We start from the raw sequence: 20,521 nt of genomic DNA on the forward strand, positions 1-20,521 counted from the left end.
CTTTTTTGAAACATCTCTAATAGGACTCCCCATTCATTGGATCCTGAAAAGAGTATGCAATTGATATACCTTTTCTTTAACCAAGCCGCCTGAACAGGGACTTGAACCCTGGGCCCTCAGATTAAAAGTCTGATGCTCTCCCGACTGAGCTACCCAGGCTCGGACAGGTCACTCCACAAAATGACCTTATCAACATTTGGAAGTGTCCCAACTATCACTACGTTTCTTAAGATGGTTGCCGGTATTAAGTACTGAATACGCGGAATATAATAATGAATTGGTACTTCAAGCATTTGAAATCTCTTCAGTAAATTTAACCTTATTGTAAGTCCTGAAATTGCTACTATCTCATTTTTTTTGCTGACTTAGAATTCATATGTTTTTATTGACATTGTAAAATTAAGGAAGGGCCCAAAATCTTACTTCTGAGTAAATTACATTTTCATAAGTACAGCTGCCAATTTCCTCTTCTGCAAAGATTGCGTAACTTGAATAGTATCTATTTAAAATAGACTTCCTTTCACTGCCCTTTTTGGTGAAGCAGAAGCATGCATGCACTGTTTATTACTCTTTTAAACAGTTATGAAATAAATAGGGATAAAACTGACTCTGGTGGGATTCGAACCCACAACCTTTGAATATCTTTTTTACATTCACCTAGAAGTCCAATGCGCTATCCATTGCGCCACAGAGCCAATACACTCTGATGAGGTGCAGAGATATTCTGAAATGAAATAATGTTGATCAGCTTTATAAAGTTCATTTGATACTATAACCATGGATTTATTTTGAATATTGAATTGGGGAAATTATATTCACCGTCTCAAGTTACATGATACCTTAGGTAAATCTACGTACGACTTAAGTTTAGTCAAATGGCACATGATATATGAGGCAGATGTGCATTTCACAACTCCATGAAAGACGTTTTTGCAATTTTAGTAATGGAATATCTTATTCGTCATGCAGGGGAACACAAAAAGAGCATCCAATTAGAGTAATTTTTCTTTAAAGGAAGCACCCGCCTGAACAGGGACTTGAACCCTGGTTCCTCAGATTAAAAGTCTGATGCTCTACCGACTGAGCTATTCAGGCTCTGCTATACACTGTCTTAAAAACAGCTAAACAAATGTGGACGTACACTGACCTACACTCTGTGTATTAATATGGTTACATACATTAGCAATCAAATTTGTAGAGTTTAATAACAAATTGATGTTTTAACCCCTTCCATGCTCATGACGAGCTCAGCTCGTCGTGCAGTACACTTGTCGTGTGCTTATGACGAGCTGAGCTCGTCATGAACAATGGATTTACAGATCATTCAGCACAGGAGGAAAATCTCCTGTAGCATTGAAGGTGTTAAGCATTTGAAATTTCAGCAGCACACGTAATCCATTTTAAATCCTGAAATTTGTACTATCTCATTTTCGGCTGACTTAGAAATCATGTGTCTAAAATGACATTGTGAAATCAATAAAGTGCCAAATACTATTACTACCTACTAAATTACATTTTCAGCAGTATCTTTGGGAATTTCCTCTTGGGCATAGATTATGCAATGTTTTCAAAGCAAACAGTCTCTGTTTAAGTAGACTTTCTTTCACTGCCATTTTGGTAAATGTTTCTGGTGATGCAGACGCAGGCATTGCTTGTTACTGTTTCAATTAGTTATAAAATAAGAGGAGGGATAAAATTGACCCAGCTGGTGTTTGAACACAAAGCCTTTGAATGCTTTTGCTACATTCGTCTAGGACTCCAAGCCGCTATCCATTGCACTAGAGATCCGACCTGATTCAACACGGTGATCAGAGATTCACAAATAAAAAGATGACCTATCAGCTGTTGACCAACTTTATCAAGTTAATCGGACACTACCTTACATTTTGAACATTGAATTGGGTAAAAGATAATCAACAAACTACATGATACAGTTTGGGTAAGTCTTCTTAACCCTTGTCAAAGAATGTAGAAGACAGATGGGTATGTAATGACTTGATTAAGACTTTTTTGAAACATCTCTAATAGGACTCCCCATTCATTGGATCCTGAAAAGAGTATGCAATTGATATACCTTTTCTTTAACCAAGCCGCCTGAACAGGGACTTGAACCCTGGGCCCTCAGATTAAAAGTCTGATGCTCTCCCGACTGAGCTATCCAGGCTCGGAGAGGTCGCTCCACAAAATGACCTTATCAACATTTGGAAGTGTCCCAACTATCACTACGTTTCTTAAGATGGTTGCCGGTATTAAGTACTGAATACGCGGAATATAATAATGAATTGGCACTTCAAGCATTTGAAATCTCTTCAGTAAATTTAACCTTATTGTAAGTCCTGAAATTGCTACTATCTCATTTTTTTTGCTGACTTAGAAGTCATATGTTTTTATTGACATTGTAAAATTAAGGAAGGGCCCAAAATCTTACTTCTGAGTAAATTACATTTTCATAAGTACAGCTGCCAATTTCCTCTTCTGCAAAGATTGCGTAATTTGAATAGTATCTATTTAAAATAGACTTCCTTTCACTGCCCTTTTTGGTGAAGCAGAAGCATGCATGCACTGTTTATTACTCTTTTAAACAGTTATGAAATAAATAGGGATAAAACTGACTCTGGTGGGATTCGAACCCACAACCTTTGAATATCTTTTTTACATTCACCTAGAAGTCCAATGCGCTATCCATTGCGCCACAGAGCCAATACGCTCTGATTAGGTGCAGAGATATTCTGAAATGAAATAATGTTGATCAGCTTTATAAAGTTCATTTGATACTATAACCATGGATTTATTTTGAATATTGAATTGGGGAAATTATATTCACCGTCTCAAGTTACATGATACCTTAGGTAAGTCTACGTACGACTTAAGTTTAGTCAAAAGGCACATGATATATGAGGCAGATGTGCATTTCACAACTCCATGAAAGACGTTTTTGCAATTTTAGTAATGGAATATCTTATTCGTCATGCAGGGGAACACAAAAAGAGCATCCAATTAGAGTAATTTTTCTTTAAATGAAACAACCGCCTGAACAGGGACTTGAACCCTGGACCCTCAGATTAAAAGTCTGATGCTCTACCGACTGAGCTATCCAGGCTCTGCTATACTCTGTCTTAAAATCAGCTAAACAAATGTGGACGTACACTGACCTACACTCTATGTATTAATATGGTTACATATATTAGCAATCAAATTTGTAGAGTTTAATAACAAATTGATGTTTTAACCCCTTCCATGCTCATGACGAGCTCAGCTCTTCGTGCAGTACACTTGTCGTGTGCTTATGACGAGCTCAGCTCGTCATGAACAATGGATTTACAGATCATTCAGCACAGGAGGAAAATCTCCTGTAGCATTGAAGGTGTTAAGCATTTGAAATTTCAGCAGCACACGTAATCCATTTTAAATCCAGAAATTTGTACTATCTCATTTTCGGCTGACTTAGAAATCATGTGTCTAAAATGACCTTGTGAAATTAATAAAGTGCCAAATACTATTACTACCTACTAAATTACATACATTTTCAGCAGTTTCTTTGGGAACTTCCTCTTGGGCATAGATTATGCAATGTTTTCAAAGCAAACAGTCTCTGTTTAAGTAGACTTTCTTTCACTGCCATTTTGGTAAATGTTTCTGGTGATGCAGACGTAGGCATTGCTTGTTACTGTTTCAATTAGTTATAAAATAAGAGGAGGGATAAAATTGACCCAGCTGGTGTTTGAACACAAAGCCTTTGAATGCTTTTGCTACATTCGTCTAGGACTCCAAGCCGCTATCCATTGCACTAGAGATCCGACCTGATTCAACACGGTGATCAGAGATTCACAAATAAAAAGATGACCTATCAGCTGTTGACCAACTTTATCAAGTTAATCGGACACTACCTTACATTTTGAACATTGAATTGGGTAAAAGATAATCAACAAACTACATGATACAGTTTGGGTAAGTCTTCTTAACCCTTGTCAAAGAATGTAGAAGACAGATGGGTATGTAATGACTTGATTAAGACTTTTTTGAAACATCTCTAATAGGACTCCCCATTCATTGGATCCTGAAAAGAGTATGCAATTGATATACCTTTTCTTTAACCAAGCCGCCTGAACAGGGACTTGAACCCTGGGCCCTCAGATTAAAAGTCTGATGCTCTCCCGACTGAGCTACCCAGGCTCGGACAGGTCACTCCACAAAATGACCTTATCAACATTTGGAAGTGTCCCAACTATCACTACGTTTCTTAAGATGGTTGCCGGTATTAAGTACTGAATACGCGGAATATAATAATGAATTGGTACTTCAAGCATTTGAAATCTCTTCAGTAAATTTAACCTTATTGTAAGTCCTGAAATTGCTACTATCTCATTTTTTTTGCTGACTTAGAATTCATATGTTTTTATTGACATTGTAAAATTAAGGAAGGGCCCAAAATCTTACTTCTGAGTAAATTACATTTTCATAAGTACAGCTGCCAATTTCCTCTTCTGCAAAGATTGCGTAACTTGAATAGTATCTATTTAAAATAGACTTCCTTTCACTGCCCTTTTTGGTGAAGCAGAAGCATGCATGCACTGTTTATTACTCTTTTAAACAGTTATGAAATAAATAGGGATAAAACTGACTCTGGTGGGATTCGAACCCACAACCTTTGAATATCTTTTTTACATTCACCTAGAAGTCCAATGCGCTATCCATTGCGCCACAGAGCCAATACACTCTGATGAGGTGCAGAGATATTCTGAAATGAAATAATGTTGATCAGCTTTATAAAGTTCATTTGATACTATAACCATGGATTTATTTTGAATATTGAATTGGGGAAATTATATTCACCGTCTCAAGTTACATGATACCTTAGGTAAATCTACGTACGACTTAAGTTTAGTCAAATGGCACATGATATATGAGGCAGATGTGCATTTCACAACTCCATGAAAGACGTTTTTGCAATTTTAGTAATGGAATATCTTATTCGTCATGCAGGGGAACACAAAAAGAGCATCCAATTAGAGTAATTTTTCTTTAAAGGAAGCACCCGCCTGAACAGGGACTTGAACCCTGGTTCCTCAGATTAAAAGTCTGATGCTCTACCGACTGAGCTATTCAGGCTCTGCTATACACTGTCTTAAAAACAGCTAAACAAATGTGGACGTACACTGACCTACACTCTGTGTATTAATATGGTTACATACATTAGCAATCAAATTTGTAGAGTTTAATAACAAATTGATGTTTTAACCCCTTCCATGCTCATGACGAGCTCAGCTCGTCGTGCAGTACACTTGTCGTGTGCTTATGACGAGCTGAGCTCGTCATGAACAATGGATTTACAGATCATTCAGCACAGGAGGAAAATCTCCTGTAGCATTGAAGGTGTTAAGCATTTGAAATTTCAGCAGCACACGTAATCCATTTTAAATCCTGAAATTTGTACTATCTCATTTTCGGCTGACTTAGAAATCATGTGTCTAAAATGACATTGTGAAATCAATAAAGTGCCAAATACTATTACTACCTACTAAATTACATTTTCAGCAGTATCTTTGGGAATTTCCTCTTGGGCATAGATTATGCAATGTTTTCAAAGCAAACAGTCTCTGTTTAAGTAGACTTTCTTTCACTGCCATTTTGGTAAATGTTTCTGGTGATGCAGACGCAGGCATTGCTTGTTACTGTTTCAATTAGTTATAAAATAAGAGGAGGGATAAAATTGACCCAGCTGGTGTTTGAACACAAAGCCTTTGAATGCTTTTGCTACATTCGTCTAGGACTCCAAGCCGCTATCCATTGCACTAGAGATCCGACCTGATTCAACACGGTGATCAGAGATTCACAAATAAAAAGATGACCTATCAGCTGTTGACCAACTTTATCAAGTTAATCGGACACTACCTTACATTTTGAACATTGAATTGGGTAAAAGATAATCAACAAACTACATGATACAGTTTGGGTAAGTCTTCTTAACCCTTGTCAAAGAATGTAGAAGACAGATGGGTATGTAATGACTTGATTAAGACTTTTTTGAAACATCTCTAATAGGACTCCCCATTCATTGGATCCTGAAAAGAGTATGCAATTGATATACCTTTTCTTTAACCAAGCCGCCTGAACAGGGACTTGAACCCTGGGCCCTCAGATTAAAAGTCTGATGCTCTCCCGACTGAGCTATCCAGGCTCGGAGAGGTCGCTCCACAAAATGACCTTATCAACATTTGGAAGTGTCCCAACTATCACTACGTTTCTTAAGATGGTTGCCGGTATTAAGTACTGAATACGCGGAATATAATAATGAATTGGCACTTCAAGCATTTGAAATCTCTTCAGTAAATTTAACCTTATTGTAAGTCCTGAAATTGCTACTATCTCATTTTTTTTGCTGACTTAGAAGTCATATGTTTTTATTGACATTGTAAAATTAAGGAAGGGCCCAAAATCTTACTTCTGAGTAAATTACATTTTCATAAGTACAGCTGCCAATTTCCTCTTCTGCAAAGATTGCGTAATTTGAATAGTATCTATTTAAAATAGACTTCCTTTCACTGCCCTTTTTGGTGAAGCAGAAGCATGCATGCACTGTTTATTACTCTTTTAAACAGTTATGAAATAAATAGGGATAAAACTGACTCTGGTGGGATTCGAACCCACAACCTTTGAATATCTTTTTTACATTCACCTAGAAGTCCAATGCGCTATCCATTGCGCCACAGAGCCAATACGCTCTGATTAGGTGCAGAGATATTCTGAAATGAAATAATGTTGATCAGCTTTATAAAGTTCATTTGATACTATAACCATGGATTTATTTTGAATATTGAATTGGGGAAATTATATTCACCGTCTCAAGTTACATGATACCTTAGGTAAGTCTACGTACGACTTAAGTTTAGTCAAAAGGCACATGATATATGAGGCAGATGTGCATTTCACAACTCCATGAAAGACGTTTTTGCAATTTTAGTAATGGAATATCTTATTCGTCATGCAGGGGAACACAAAAAGAGCATCCAATTAGAGTAATTTTTCTTTAAATGAAACAACCGCCTGAACAGGGACTTGAACCCTGGACCCTCAGATTAAAAGTCTGATGCTCTACCGACTGAGCTATCCAGGCTCTGCTATACTCTGTCTTAAAATCAGCTAAACAAATGTGGACGTACACTGACCTACACTCTATGTATTAATATGGTTACATATATTAGCAATCAAATTTGTAGAGTTTAATAACAAATTGATGTTTTAACCCCTTCCATGCTCATGACGAGCTCAGCTCTTCGTGCAGTACACTTGTCGTGTGCTTATGACGAGCTCAGCTCGTCATGAACAATGGATTTACAGATCATTCAGCACAGGAGGAAAATCTCCTGTAGCATTGAAGGTGTTAAGCATTTGAAATTTCAGCAGCACACGTAATCCATTTTAAATCCGGAAATTTGTACTATCTCATTTTCGGCTGACTTAGAAATCATGTGTCTAAAATGACCTTGTGAAATTAATAAAGTGCCAAATACTATTACTACCTACTAAATTACATACATTTTCAGCAGTTTCTTTGGGAACTTCCTCTTGGGCATAGATTATGCAATGTTTTCAAAGCAAACAGTCTCTGTTTAAGTAGACTTTCTTTCACTGCCATTTTGGTAAATGTTTCTGGTGATGCAGACGTAGGCATTGCTTGTTACTGTTTCAATTAGTTATAAAATAAGAGGAGGGATAAAATTGACCCAGCTGGTGTTTGAACACAAAGCCTTTGAATGCTTTTGCTACATTCGTCTAGGACTCCAAGCCGCTATCCATTGCACTAGAGATCCGACCTGATTCAACACGGTGATCAGAGATTCACAAATAAAAAGATGACCTATCAGCTGTTGACCAACTTTATCAAGTTAATCGGACACTACCTTACATTTTGAACATTGAATTGGGTAAAAGATAATCAACAAACTACATGATACAGTTTGGGTAAGTCTTCTTAACCCTTGTCAAAGAATGTAGAAGACAGATGGGTATGTAATGACTTGATTAAGACTTTTTTGAAACATCTCTAATAGGACTCCCCATTCATTGGATCCTGAAAAGAGTATGCAATTGATATACCTTTTCTTTAACCAAGCCGCCTGAACAGGGACTTGAACCCTGGGCCCTCAGATTAAAAGTCTGATGCTCTCCCGACTGAGCTACCCAGGCTCGGACAGGTCACTCCACAAAATGACCTTATCAACATTTGGAAGTGTCCCAACTATCACTACGTTTCTTAAGATGGTTGCCGGTATTAAGTACTGAATACGCGGAATATAATAATGAATTGGTACTTCAAGCATTTGAAATCTCTTCAGTAAATTTAACCTTATTGTAAGTCCTGAAATTGCTACTATCTCATTTTTTTTGCTGACTTAGAATTCATATGTTTTTATTGACATTGTAAAATTAAGGAAGGGCCCAAAATCTTACTTCTGAGTAAATTACATTTTCATAAGTACAGCTGCCAATTTCCTCTTCTGCAAAGATTGCGTAACTTGAATAGTATCTATTTAAAATAGACTTCCTTTCACTGCCCTTTTTGGTGAAGCAGAAGCATGCATGCACTGTTTATTACTCTTTTAAACAGTTATGAAATAAATAGGGATAAAACTGACTCTGGTGGGATTCGAACCCACAACCTTTGAATATCTTTTTTACATTCACCTAGAAGTCCAATGCGCTATCCATTGCGCCACAGAGCCAATACGCTCTGATGAGGTGCAGAGATATTCTGAAATGAAATAATGTTGATCAGCTTTATAAAGTTCATTTGATACTATAACCATGGATTTATTTTGAATATTGAATTGGGGAAATTATATTCACCGTCTCAAGTTACATGATACCTTAGGTAAATCTACGTACGACTTAAGTTTAGTCAAATGGCACATGATATATGAGGCAGATGTGCATTTCACAACTCCATGAAAGACGTTTTTGCAATTTTAGTAATGGAATATCTTATTCGTCATGCAGGGGAACACAAAAAGAGCATCCAATTAGAGTAATTTTTCTTTAAAGGAAGCACCCGCCTGAACAGGGACTTGAACCCTGGTTCCTCAGATTAAAAGTCTGATGCTCTACCGACTGAGCTATCCAGGCTCTACTATACACTGTCTTAAAAACAGCTAAACAAATGTGGACGTACACTGACCTACACTCTGTGTATTAATATGGTTACATACATTAGCAATCAAATTTGTAGAGTTTAATAACAAATTGATGTTTTAACCCCTTCCATGCTCATGACGAGCTCAGCTCGTCGTGCAGTACACTTGTCGTGTGCTTATGACGAGCTGAGCTCGTCATGAACAATGGATTTACAGATCATTCAGCACAGGAGGAAAATCTCCTGTAGCATTGAAGGTGTTAAGCATTTGAAATTTCAGCAGCACACGTAATCCATTTTAAATCCTGAAATTTGTACTATCTCATTTTCGGCTGACTTAGAAATCATGTGTCTAAAATGACATTGTGAAATCAATAAAGTGCCAAATACTATTACTACCTACTAAATTACATTTTCAGCAGTATCTTTGGGAATTTCCTCTTGGGCATAGATTATGCAATGTTTTCAAAGCAAACAGTCTCTGTTTAAGTAGACTTTCTTTCACTGCCATTTTGGTAAATGTTTCTGGTGATGCAGACGCAGGCATTGCTTGTTACTGTTTCAATTAGTTATAAAATAAGAGGAGGGATAAAATTGACCCAGCTGGTGTTTGAACACAAAGCCTTTGAATGCTTTTGCTACATTCGTCTAGGACTCCAAGCCGCTATCCATTGCACTAGAGATCCGACCTGATTCAACACGGTGATCAGAGATTCACAAATAAAAAGATGACCTATCAGCTGTTGACCAACTTTATCAAGTTAATCGGACACTACCTTACATTTTGAACATTGAATTGGGTAAAAGATAATCAACAAACTACATGATACAGTTTGGGTAAGTCTTCTTAACCCTTGTCAAAGAATGTAGAAGACAGATGGGTATGTAATGACTTGATTAAGACTTTTTTGAAACATCTCTAATAGGACTCCCCATTCATTGGATCCTGAAAAGAGTATGCAATTGATATACCTTTTCTTTAACCAAGCCGCCTGAACAGGGACTTGAACCCTGGGCCCTCAGATTAAAAGTCTGATGCTCTCCCGACTGAGCTATCCAGGCTCGGAGAGGTCGCTCCACAAAATGACCTTATCAACATTTGGAAGTGTCCCAACTATCACTACGTTTCTTAAGATGGTTGCCGGTATTAAGTACTGAATACGCGGAATATAATAATGAATTGGCACTTCAAGCATTTGAAATCTCTTCAGTAAATTTAACCTTATTGTAAGTCCTGAAATTGCTACTATCTCATTTTTTTTGCTGACTTAGAAGTCATATGTTTTTATTGACATTGTAAAATTAAGGAAGGGCCCAAAATCTTACTTCTGAGTAAATTACATTTTCATAAGTACAGCTGCCAATTTCCTCTTCTGCAAAGATTGCGTAATTTGAATAGTATCTATTTAAAATAGACTTCCTTTCACTGCCCTTTTTGGTGAAGCAGAAGCATGCATGCACTGTTTATTACTCTTTTAAACAGTTATGAAATAAATAGGGATAAAACTGACTCTGGTGGGATTCGAACCCACAACCTTTGAATATCTTTTTTACATTCACCTAGAAGTCCAATGCGCTATCCATTGCGCCACAGAGCCAATACGCTCTGATTAGGTGCAGAGATATTCTGAAATGAAATAATGTTGATCAGCTTTATAAAGTTCATTTGATACTATAACCATGGATTTATTTTGAATATTGAATTGGGGAAATTATATTCACCGTCTCAAGTTACATGATACCTTAGGTAAGTCTACGTACGACTTAAGTTTAGTCAAAAGGCACATGATATATGAGGCAGATGTGCATTTCACAACTCCATGAAAGACGTTTTTGCAATTTTAGTAATGGAATATCTTATTCGTCATGCAGGGGAACACAAAAAGAGCATCCAATTAGAGTAATTTTTCTTTAAATGAAACAACCGCCTGAACAGGGACTTGAACCCTGGACCCTCAGATTAAAAGTCTGATGCTCTACCGACTGAGCTATCCAGGCTCTGCTATACTCTGTCTTAAAATCAGCTAAACAAATGTGGACGTACACTGACCTACACTCTATGTATTAATATGGTTACATATATTAGCAATCAAATTTGTAGAGTTTAATAACAAATTGATGTTTTAACCCCTTCCATGCTCATGACGAGCTCAGCTCTTCGTGCAGTACACTTGTCGTGTGCTTATGACGAGCTCAGCTCGTCATGAACAATGGATTTACAGATCATTCAGCACAGGAGGAAAATCTCCTGTAGCATTGAAGGTGTTAAGCATTTGAAATTTCAGCAGCACACGTAATCCATTTTAAATCCGGAAATTTGTACTATCTCATTTTCGGCTGACTTAGAAATCATGTGTCTAAAATGACCTTGTGAAATTAATAAAGTGCCAAATACTATTACTACCTACTAAATTACATACATTTTCAGCAGTTTCTTTGGGAACTTCCTCTTGGGCATAGATTATGCAATGTTTTCAAAGCAAACAGTCTCTGTTTAAGTAGACTTTCTTTCACTGCCATTTTGGTAAATGTTTCTGGTGATGCAGACGTAGGCATTGCTTGTTACTGTTTCAATTAGTTATAAAATAAGAGGAGGGATAAAATTGACCCAGCTGGTGTTTGAACACAAAGCCTTTGAATGCTTTTGCTACATTCGTCTAGGACTCCAAGCCGCTATCCATTGCACTAGAGATCCGACCTGATTCAACACGGTGATCAGAGATTCACAAATAAAAAGATGACCTATCAGCTGTTGACCAACTTTATCAAGTTAATCGGACACTACCTTACATTTTGAACATTGAATTGGGTAAAAGATAATCAACAAACTACATGATACAGTTTGGGTAAGTCTTCTTAACCCTTGTCAAAGAATGTAGAAGACAGATGGGTATGTAATGACTTGATTAAGACTTTTTTGAAACATCTCTAATAGGACTCCCCATTCATTGGATCCTGAAAAGAGTATGCAATTGATATACCTTTTCTTTAACCAAGCCGCCTGAACAGGGACTTGAACCCTGGGCCCTCAGATTAAAAGTCTGATGCTCTCCCGACTGAGCTACCCAGGCTCGGACAGGTCACTCCACAAAATGACCTTATCAACATTTGGAAGTGTCCCAACTATCACTACGTTTCTTAAGATGGTTGCCGGTATTAAGTACTGAATACGCGGAATATAATAATGAATTGGTACTTCAAGCATTTGAAATCTCTTCAGTAAATTTAACCTTATTGTAAGTCCTGAAATTGCTACTATCTCATTTTTTTTGCTGACTTAGAATTCATATGTTTTTATTGACATTGTAAAATTAAGGAAGGGCCCAAAATCTTACTTCTGAGTAAATTACATTTTCATAAGTACAGCTGCCAATTTCCTCTTCTGCAAAGATTGCGTAACTTGAATAGTATCTATTTAAAATAGACTTCCTTTCACTGCCCTTTTTGGTGAAGCAGAAGCATGCATGCACTGTTTATTACTCTTTTAAACAGTTATGAAATAAATAGGGATAAAACTGACTCTGGTGGGATTCGAACCCACAACCTTTGAATATCTTTTTTACATTCACCTAGAAGTCCAATGCGCTATCCATTGCGCCACAGAGCCAATACGCTCTGATGAGGTGCAGAGATATTCTGAAATGAAATAATGTTGATCAGCTTTATAAAGTTCATTTGATACTATAACCATGGATTTATTTTGAATATTGAATTGGGGAAATTATATTCACCGTCTCAAGTTACATGATACCTTAGGTAAATCTACGTACGACTTAAGTTTAGTCAAATGGCACATGATATATGAGGCAGATGTGCATTTCACAACTCCATGAAAGACGTTTTTGCAATTTTAGTAATGGAATATCTTATTCGTCATGCAGGGGAACACAAAAAGAGCATCCAATTAGAGTAATTTTTCTTTAAAGGAAGCACCCGCCTGAACAGGGACTTGAACCCTGGTTCCTCAGATTAAAAGTCTGATGCTCTACCGACTGAGCTATCCAGGCTCTACTATACACTGTCTTAAAAACAGCTAAACAAATGTGGACGTACACTGACCTACACTCTGTGTATTAATATGGTTACATACATTAGCAATCAAATTTGTAGAGTTTAATAACAAATTGATGTTTTAACCCCTTCCATGCTCATGACGAGCTCAGCTCGTCGTGCAGTACACTTGTCGTGTGCTTATGACGAGCTGAGCTCGTCATGAACAATGGATTTACAGATCATTCAGCACAGGAGGAAAATCTCCTGTAGCATTGAAGGTGTTAAGCATTTGAAATTTCAGCAGCACACGTAATCCATTTTAAATCCTGAAATTTGTACTATCTCATTTTCGGCTGACTTAGAAATCATGTGTCTAAAATGACATTGTGAAATCAATAAAGTGCCAAATACTATTACTACCTACTAAATTACATTTTCAGCAGTATCTTTGGGAATTTCCTCTTGGGCATAGATTATGCAATGTTTTCAAAGCAAACAGTCTCTGTTTAAGTAGACTTTCTTTCACTGCCATTTTGGTAAATGTTTCTGGTGATGCAGACGCAGGCATTGCTTGTTACTGTTTCAATTAGTTATAAAATAAGAGGAGGGATAAAATTGACCCAGCTGGTGTTTGAACACAAAGCCTTTGAATGCTTTTGCTACATTCGTCTAGGACTCCAAGCCGCTATCCATTGCACTAGAGATCCGACCTGATTCAACACGGTGATCAGAGATTCACAAATAAAAAGATGACCTATCAGCTGTTGACCAACTTTATCAAGTTAATCGGACACTACCTTACATTTTGAACATTGAATTGGGTAAAAGATAATCAACAAACTACATGATACAGTTTGGGTAAGTCTTCTTAACCCTTGTCAAAGAATGTAGAAGACAGATGGGTATGTAATGACTTGATTAAGACTTTTTTGAAACATCTCTAATAGGACTCCCCATTCATTGGATCCTGAAAAGAGTATGCAATTGATATACCTTTTCTTTAACCAAGCCGCCTGAACAGGGACTTGAACCCTGGGCCCTCAGATTAAAAGTCTGATGCTCTCCCGACTGAGCTATCCAGGCTCGGAGAGGTCGCTCCACAAAATGACCTTATCAACATTTGGAAGTGTCCCAACTATCACTACGTTTCTTAAGATGGTTGCCGGTATTAAGTACTGAATACGCGGAATATAATAATGAATTGGCACTTCAAGCATTTGAAATCTCTTCAGTAAATTTAACCTTATTGTAAGTCCTGAAATTGCTACTATCTCATTTTTTTTGCTGACTTAGAAGTCATATGTTTTTATTGACATTGTAAAATTAAGGAAGGGCCCAAAATCTTACTTCTGAGTAAATTACATTTTCATAAGTACAGCTGCCAATTTCCTCTTCTGCAAAGATTGCGTAATTTGAATAGTATCTATTTAAAATAGACTTCCTTTCACTGCCCTTTTTGGTGAAGCAGAAGCATGCATGCACTGTTTATTACTCTTTTAAACAGTTATGAAATAAATAGGGATAAAACTGACTCTGGTGGGATTCGAACCCACAACCTTTGAATATCTTTTTTACATTCACCTAGAAGTCCAATGCGCTATCCATTGCGCCACAGAGCCAATACGCTCTGATTAGGTGCAGAGATATTCTGAAATGAAATAATGTTGATCAGCTTTATAAAGTTCATTTGATACTATAACCATGGATTTATTTTGAATATTGAATTGGGGAAATTATATTCACCGTCTCAAGTTACATGATACCTTAGGTAAGTCTACGTACGACTTAAGTTTAGTCAAAAGGCACATGATATATGAGGCAGATGTGCATTTCACAACTCCATGAAAGACGTTTTTGCAATTTTAGTAATGGAATATCTTATTCGTCATGCAGGGGAACACAAAAAGAGCATCCAATTAGAGTAATTTTTCTTTAAATGAAACAACCGCCTGAACAGGGACTTGAACCCTGGACCCTCAGATTAAAAGTCTGATGCTCTACCGACTGAGCTATCCAGGCTCTGCTATACTCTGTCTTAAAATCAGCTAAACAAATGTGGACGTACACTGACCTACACTCTATGTATTAATATGGTTACATATATTAGCAATCAAATTTGTAGAGTTTAATAACAAATTGATGTTTTAACCCCTTCCATGCTCATGACGAGCTCAGCTCTTCGTGCAGTACACTTGTCGTGTGCTTATGACGAGCTCAGCTCGTCATGAACAATGGATTTACAGATCATTCAGCACAGGAGGAAAATCTCCTGTAGCATTGAAGGTGTTAAGCATTTGAAATTTCAGCAGCACACGTAATCCATTTTAAATCCGGAAATTTGTACTATCTCATTTTCGGCTGACTTAGAAATCATGTGTCTAAAATGACCTTGTGAAATTAATAAAGTGCCAAATACTATTACTACCTACTAAATTACATACATTTTCAGCAGTTTCTTTGGGAACTTCCTCTTGGGCATAGATTATGCAATGTTTTCAAAGCAAACAGTCTCTGTTTAAGTAGACTTTCTTTCACTGCCATTTTGGTAAATGTTTCTGGTGATGCAGACGTAGGCATTGCTTGTTACTGTTTCAATTAGTTATAAAATAAGAGGAGGGATAAAATTGACCCAGCTGGTGTTTGAACACAAAGCCTTTGAATGCTTTTGCTACATTCGTCTAGGACTCCAAGCCGCTATCCATTGCACTAGAGATCCGACCTGATTCAACACGGTGATCAGAGATTCACAAATAAAAAGATGACCTATCAGCTGTTGACCAACTTTATCAAGTTAATCGGACACTACCTTACATTTTGAACATTGAATTGGGTAAAAGATAATCAACAAACTACATGATACAGTTTGGGTAAGTCTTCTTAACCCTTGTCAAAGAATGTAGAAGACAGATGGGTATGTAATGACTTGATTAAGACTTTTTTGAAACATCTCTAATAGGACTCCCCATTCATTGGATCCTGAAAAGAGTATGCAATTGATATACCTTTTCTTTAACCAAGCCGCCTGAACAGGGACTTGAACCCTGGGCCCTCAGATTAAAAGTCTGATGCTCTCCCGACTGAGCTACCCAGGCTCGGACAGGTCACTCCACAAAATGACCTTATCAACATTTGGAAGTGTCCCAACTATCACTACGTTTCTTAAGATGGTTGCCGGTATTAAGTACTGAATACGCGGAATATAATAATGAATTGGTACTTCAAGCATTTGAAATCTCTTCAGTAAATTTAACCTTATTGTAAGTCCTGAAATTGCTACTATCTCATTTTTTTTGCTGACTTAGAATTCATATGTTTTTATTGACATTGTAAAATTAAGGAAGGGCCCAAAATCTTACTTCTGAGTAAATTACATTTTCATAAGTACAGCTGCCAATTTCCTCTTCTGCAAAGATTGCGTAACTTGAATAGTATCTATTTAAAATAGACTTCCTTTCACTGCCCTTTTTGGTGAAGCAGAAGCATGCATGCACTGTTTATTACTCTTTTAAACAGTTATGAAATAAATAGGGCTAAAACTGACTCTGGTGGGATTCGAACCCACAACCTTTGAATATCTTTTTTACATTCACCTAGAAGTCCAATGCGCTATCCATTGCGCCACAGAGCCAATACGCTCTGATGAGGTGCAGAGATATTCTGAAATGAAATAATGTTGATCAGCTTTATAAAGTTCATTTGATACTATAACCATGGATTTATTTTGAATATTGAATTGGGGAAATTATATTCACCGTCTCAAGTTACATGATACCTTAGGTAAATCTACGTACGACTTAAGTTTAGTCAAATGGCACATGATATATGAGGCAGATGTGCATTTCACAACTCCATGAAAGACGTTTTTGCAATTTTAGTAATGGAATATCTTATTCGTCATGCAGGGGAACACAAAAAGAGCATCCAATTAGAGTAATTTTTCTTTAAAGGAAGCACCCGCCTGAACAGGGACTTGAACCCTGGTTCCTCAGATTAAAAGTCTGATGCTCTACCGACTGAGCTATCCAGGCTCTGCTATACACTGTCTTAAAAACAGCTAAACAAATGTGGACGTACACTGACCTACACTCTGTGTATTAATATGGTTACATACATTAGCAATCAAATTTGTAGAGTTTAATAACAAATTGATGTTTTAACCCCTTCCATGCTCATGACGAGCTCAGCTCGTCGTGCAGTACACTTGTCGTGTGCTTATGACGAGCTGAGCTCGTCATGAACAATGGATTTACAGATCATTCAGCACAGGAGGAAAATCTCCTGTAGCATTGAAGGTGTTAAGCATTTGAAATTTCAGCAGCACACGTAATCCATTTTAAATCCTGAAATTTGTACTATCTCATTTTCGGCTGACTTAGAAATCATGTGTCTAAAATGACATTGTGAAATCAATAAAGTGCCAAATACTATTACTACCTACTAAATTACATTTTCAGCAGTATCTTTGGGAATTTCCTCTTGGGCATAGATTATGCAATGTTTTCAAAGCAAACAGTCTCTGTTTAAGTAGACTTTCTTTCACTGCCATTTTGGTAAATGTTTCTGGTGATGCAGACGCAGGCATTGCTTGTTACTGTTTCAATTAGTTATAAAATAAGAGGAGGGATAAAATTGACCCAGCTGGTGTTTGAACACAAAGCCTTTGAATGCTTTTGCTACATTCGTCTAGGACTCCAAGCCGCTATCCATTGCACTAGAGATCCGACCTGATTCAACACGGTGATCAGAGATTCACAAATAAAAAGATGACCTATCAGCTGTTGACCAACTTTATCAAGTTAATCGGACACTACCTTACATTTTGAACATTGAATTGGGTAAAAGATAATCAACAAACTACATGATACAGTTTGGGTAAGTCTTCTTAACCCTTGTCAAAGAATGTAGAAGATAGATGGGTATGTAATGACTTGATTAAGACTTTTTTGAAACATCTCTAATAGGACTCCCCATTCATTGGATCCTGAAAAGAGTATGCAATTGATATACCTTTTCTTTAACCAAGCCGCCTGAACAGGGACTTGAACCCTGGGCCCTCAGATTAAAAGTCTGATGCTCTCCCGACTGAGCTATCCTGGCTCAGAGAGGTCGCTCCACAAAATGACCTTATCAACATTTGGAAGTGTCCCAACTATCACTACGTTTCTTAAGATGGTTTAAATGAAGCAACCGCCTGAACAGGGACTTGAACCCTGGACCCTCAGATTAAAAGTCTGATGCTCTACCGACTGAGCTATCCAGGCTCTGCTATACTCTGTCTTAAAATCAGCTAAACAAATGTGGACGTACACTGACCTACACTCTATGTATTAATATGGTTACATATATTAGCAATCAAATTTGTAGAGTTTAATAACAAATTGATGTTTTAACCCCTTCCATGCTCATGACGAGCTCAGCTCTTCGTGCAGTACACTTGTCGTGTGCTTATGACGAGCTCAGCTCGTCATGAACAATGGATTTACAGATCATTCAGCACAGGAGGAAAATCTCCTGTAGCATTGAAGGTGTTAAGCATTTGAAATTTCAGCAGCACACGTAATCCATTTTAAATCCTGAAATTTGTACTATCTCATTTTCGGCTGACTTAGAAATCATGTGTCTAAAATGACATTGTGAAATCAATAAAGTGCCAAATACTATTACTACCTACTAAATTACATACATTTTCAGCAGTATCTTTGGGAATTTCCTCTTGGGCATAGATTATGCAATGTTTTCAAAGCAAACAGTCTCTGTTTAAGTAGACTTTCTTTCACTGCCATTTTGGTAAATGTTTCTGGTGATGCAGACGCAGGCATTGCTTGTTACTGTTTCAATTAGTTATAAAATAAGAGGAGGGATAAAATTGACCCAGCTGGTGTTTGAACACAAAGCCTTTGAATGCTTTTGCTACATTCGTCTAGGACTCCAAGCCGCTATCCATTGCACTAGAGATCCGACCTGATTCAACACGGTGATCAGAGATTCACAAATAAAAAGATGACCTATCAGCTGTTGACCAACTTTATCAAGTTAATCGGACACTACCTTACATTTTGAACATTGAATTGGGTAAAAGATAATCAACAAACTACATGATACAGTTTGGGTAAGTCTTCTTAACCCTTGTCAAAGAATGTAGAAGACAGATGGGTATGTAATGACTTGATTAAGACTTTTTTGAAACATCTCTAATAGGACTCCCCATTCATTGGATCCTGAAAAGAGTATGCAATTGATATACCTTTTCTTTAACCAAGCCGCCTGAACAGGGACTTGAACCCTGGGCCCTCAGATTAAAAGTCTCATGCTCTCCCGACTGAGCTACCCAGGCTCGGACAGGTCACTCCACAAAATGACCTTATCAACATTTGGAAGTGTCCCAACTATCACTACGTTTCTTAAGATGGTTGCCGGTATTAAGTACTGAATACGCGGAATATAATAATGAATTGGTACTTCAAGCATTTGAAATCTCTTCAGTAAATTTAACCTTATTGTAAGTCCTGAAATTGCTACTATCTCATTTTTTTTGCTGACTTAGAATTCATATGTTTTTATTGACATTGTAAAATTAAGGAAGGGCCCAAAATCTTACTTCTGAGTAAATTACATTTTCATAAGTACAGCTGCCAATTTCCTCTTCTGCAAAGATTGCGTAACTTGAATAGTATCTATTTAAAATAGACTTCCTTTCACTGCCCTTTTTGGTGAAGCAGAAGCATGCATGCACTGTTTATTACTCTTTTAAACAGTTATGAAATAAATAGGGATAAAACTGACTCTGGTGGGATTCGAACCCACAACCTTTGAATATCTTTTTTACATTCACCTAGAAGTCCAATGCGCTATCCATTGCGCCACAGAGCCAATACGCTCTGATGAGGTGCAGAGATATTCTGAAATGAAATAATGTTGATCAGCTTTATAAAGTTCATTTGATACTATAACCATGGATTTATTTTGAATATTGAATTGGGGAAATTATATTCACCGTCTCAAGTTACATGATACCTTAGGTAAATCTACGTACGACTTAAGTTTAGTCAAATGGCACATGATATATGAGGTAGATGTGCATTTCACAACTCCATGAAAGACATTTTTGCAATTTTAGTAATGGAATATCTTATTCGTCATGCAGGGGAACACAAAAAGAGCATCCAATTAGAGTAATTTTTCTTTAAAGGAAGCACCCGCCTGAACAGGGACTTGAACCCTGGTTCCTCAGATTAAAAGTCTGATGCTCTACCGACTGAGCTATCCAGGCTCTGCTATACACTGTCTTAAAAACAGCTAAACAAATGTGGACGTACACTGACCTACACTCTGTGTATTAATATGGTTACATACATTAGCAATCAAATTTGTAGAGTTTAATAACAAATTGATGTTTTA

General features: G+C 37.2%; 25 non-coding genes across 25 annotated transcripts; all 25 read right to left on the reverse strand.

The window, feature by feature from the left end:
• Positions 1–604: 604 nt before the first annotated feature.
• On the reverse strand, positions 605–695 carry TRNAR-UCU (transfer RNA arginine (anticodon UCU)). Its single transcript is given in 2 exon segments — positions 605–640; positions 659–695. It is a non-coding gene; the product is annotated as a tRNA-Arg (tRNA).
• Positions 696–1,022: 327 nt separating this feature from the next.
• Positions 1,023–1,095, reverse strand: TRNAK-UUU (transfer RNA lysine (anticodon UUU)). Its single transcript has one exon. It is a non-coding gene; the product is annotated as a tRNA-Lys (tRNA).
• A 996-nt stretch (positions 1,096–2,091) lies between these two features.
• Positions 2,092–2,164, reverse strand: TRNAK-UUU (transfer RNA lysine (anticodon UUU)). The gene has a single exon. It is a non-coding gene; the product is annotated as a tRNA-Lys (tRNA).
• Positions 2,165–2,609: 445 nt separating this feature from the next.
• TRNAR-UCU (transfer RNA arginine (anticodon UCU)) lies at positions 2,610–2,700 on the reverse strand. The gene is given in 2 exon segments: positions 2,610–2,645; positions 2,664–2,700. It is a non-coding gene; the product is annotated as a tRNA-Arg (tRNA).
• A 327-nt stretch (positions 2,701–3,027) lies between these two features.
• Positions 3,028–3,100, reverse strand: TRNAK-UUU (transfer RNA lysine (anticodon UUU)). Its single transcript has one exon. It is a non-coding gene; the product is annotated as a tRNA-Lys (tRNA).
• Positions 3,101–4,618: 1,518 nt separating this feature from the next.
• Positions 4,619–4,709, reverse strand: TRNAR-UCU (transfer RNA arginine (anticodon UCU)). The gene is given in 2 exon segments: positions 4,619–4,654; positions 4,673–4,709. It is a non-coding gene; the product is annotated as a tRNA-Arg (tRNA).
• A 327-nt stretch (positions 4,710–5,036) lies between these two features.
• Positions 5,037–5,109, reverse strand: TRNAK-UUU (transfer RNA lysine (anticodon UUU)). Its single transcript has one exon. It is a non-coding gene; the product is annotated as a tRNA-Lys (tRNA).
• Positions 5,110–6,105: 996 nt separating this feature from the next.
• On the reverse strand, positions 6,106–6,178 carry TRNAK-UUU (transfer RNA lysine (anticodon UUU)). The gene has a single exon. It is a non-coding gene; the product is annotated as a tRNA-Lys (tRNA).
• Positions 6,179–6,623: 445 nt separating this feature from the next.
• On the reverse strand, positions 6,624–6,714 carry TRNAR-UCU (transfer RNA arginine (anticodon UCU)). The gene is given in 2 exon segments: positions 6,624–6,659; positions 6,678–6,714. It is a non-coding gene; the product is annotated as a tRNA-Arg (tRNA).
• Positions 6,715–7,041: 327 nt separating this feature from the next.
• On the reverse strand, positions 7,042–7,114 carry TRNAK-UUU (transfer RNA lysine (anticodon UUU)). The gene has a single exon. It is a non-coding gene; the product is annotated as a tRNA-Lys (tRNA).
• Positions 7,115–8,632: 1,518 nt separating this feature from the next.
• Positions 8,633–8,723, reverse strand: TRNAR-UCU (transfer RNA arginine (anticodon UCU)). Its single transcript is given in 2 exon segments — positions 8,633–8,668; positions 8,687–8,723. It is a non-coding gene; the product is annotated as a tRNA-Arg (tRNA).
• A 327-nt stretch (positions 8,724–9,050) lies between these two features.
• Positions 9,051–9,123, reverse strand: TRNAK-UUU (transfer RNA lysine (anticodon UUU)). Its single transcript has one exon. It is a non-coding gene; the product is annotated as a tRNA-Lys (tRNA).
• Positions 9,124–10,119: 996 nt separating this feature from the next.
• TRNAK-UUU (transfer RNA lysine (anticodon UUU)) lies at positions 10,120–10,192 on the reverse strand. The gene has a single exon. It is a non-coding gene; the product is annotated as a tRNA-Lys (tRNA).
• A 445-nt stretch (positions 10,193–10,637) lies between these two features.
• On the reverse strand, positions 10,638–10,728 carry TRNAR-UCU (transfer RNA arginine (anticodon UCU)). Its single transcript is given in 2 exon segments — positions 10,638–10,673; positions 10,692–10,728. It is a non-coding gene; the product is annotated as a tRNA-Arg (tRNA).
• A 327-nt stretch (positions 10,729–11,055) lies between these two features.
• TRNAK-UUU (transfer RNA lysine (anticodon UUU)) lies at positions 11,056–11,128 on the reverse strand. Its single transcript has one exon. It is a non-coding gene; the product is annotated as a tRNA-Lys (tRNA).
• A 1,518-nt stretch (positions 11,129–12,646) lies between these two features.
• TRNAR-UCU (transfer RNA arginine (anticodon UCU)) lies at positions 12,647–12,737 on the reverse strand. The gene is given in 2 exon segments: positions 12,647–12,682; positions 12,701–12,737. It is a non-coding gene; the product is annotated as a tRNA-Arg (tRNA).
• A 327-nt stretch (positions 12,738–13,064) lies between these two features.
• On the reverse strand, positions 13,065–13,137 carry TRNAK-UUU (transfer RNA lysine (anticodon UUU)). The gene has a single exon. It is a non-coding gene; the product is annotated as a tRNA-Lys (tRNA).
• Positions 13,138–14,133: 996 nt separating this feature from the next.
• TRNAK-UUU (transfer RNA lysine (anticodon UUU)) lies at positions 14,134–14,206 on the reverse strand. The gene has a single exon. It is a non-coding gene; the product is annotated as a tRNA-Lys (tRNA).
• A 445-nt stretch (positions 14,207–14,651) lies between these two features.
• Positions 14,652–14,742, reverse strand: TRNAR-UCU (transfer RNA arginine (anticodon UCU)). The gene is given in 2 exon segments: positions 14,652–14,687; positions 14,706–14,742. It is a non-coding gene; the product is annotated as a tRNA-Arg (tRNA).
• A 327-nt stretch (positions 14,743–15,069) lies between these two features.
• On the reverse strand, positions 15,070–15,142 carry TRNAK-UUU (transfer RNA lysine (anticodon UUU)). The gene has a single exon. It is a non-coding gene; the product is annotated as a tRNA-Lys (tRNA).
• Positions 15,143–16,660: 1,518 nt separating this feature from the next.
• Positions 16,661–16,751, reverse strand: TRNAR-UCU (transfer RNA arginine (anticodon UCU)). The gene is given in 2 exon segments: positions 16,661–16,696; positions 16,715–16,751. It is a non-coding gene; the product is annotated as a tRNA-Arg (tRNA).
• Positions 16,752–17,078: 327 nt separating this feature from the next.
• Positions 17,079–17,151, reverse strand: TRNAK-UUU (transfer RNA lysine (anticodon UUU)). The gene has a single exon. It is a non-coding gene; the product is annotated as a tRNA-Lys (tRNA).
• A 1,160-nt stretch (positions 17,152–18,311) lies between these two features.
• On the reverse strand, positions 18,312–18,384 carry TRNAK-UUU (transfer RNA lysine (anticodon UUU)). Its single transcript has one exon. It is a non-coding gene; the product is annotated as a tRNA-Lys (tRNA).
• Positions 18,385–19,902: 1,518 nt separating this feature from the next.
• Positions 19,903–19,993, reverse strand: TRNAR-UCU (transfer RNA arginine (anticodon UCU)). The gene is given in 2 exon segments: positions 19,903–19,938; positions 19,957–19,993. It is a non-coding gene; the product is annotated as a tRNA-Arg (tRNA).
• A 327-nt stretch (positions 19,994–20,320) lies between these two features.
• TRNAK-UUU (transfer RNA lysine (anticodon UUU)) lies at positions 20,321–20,393 on the reverse strand. The gene has a single exon. It is a non-coding gene; the product is annotated as a tRNA-Lys (tRNA).
• Positions 20,394–20,521: the final 128 nt, after the last annotated feature.

This window comes from Lissotriton helveticus, chromosome 1_1, assembly GCF_964261635.1.
Source record: "Lissotriton helveticus chromosome 1_1, aLisHel1.1, whole genome shotgun sequence".
Classification (NCBI taxonomy): Eukaryota; Metazoa; Chordata; class Amphibia; order Caudata; family Salamandridae; genus Lissotriton; species Lissotriton helveticus.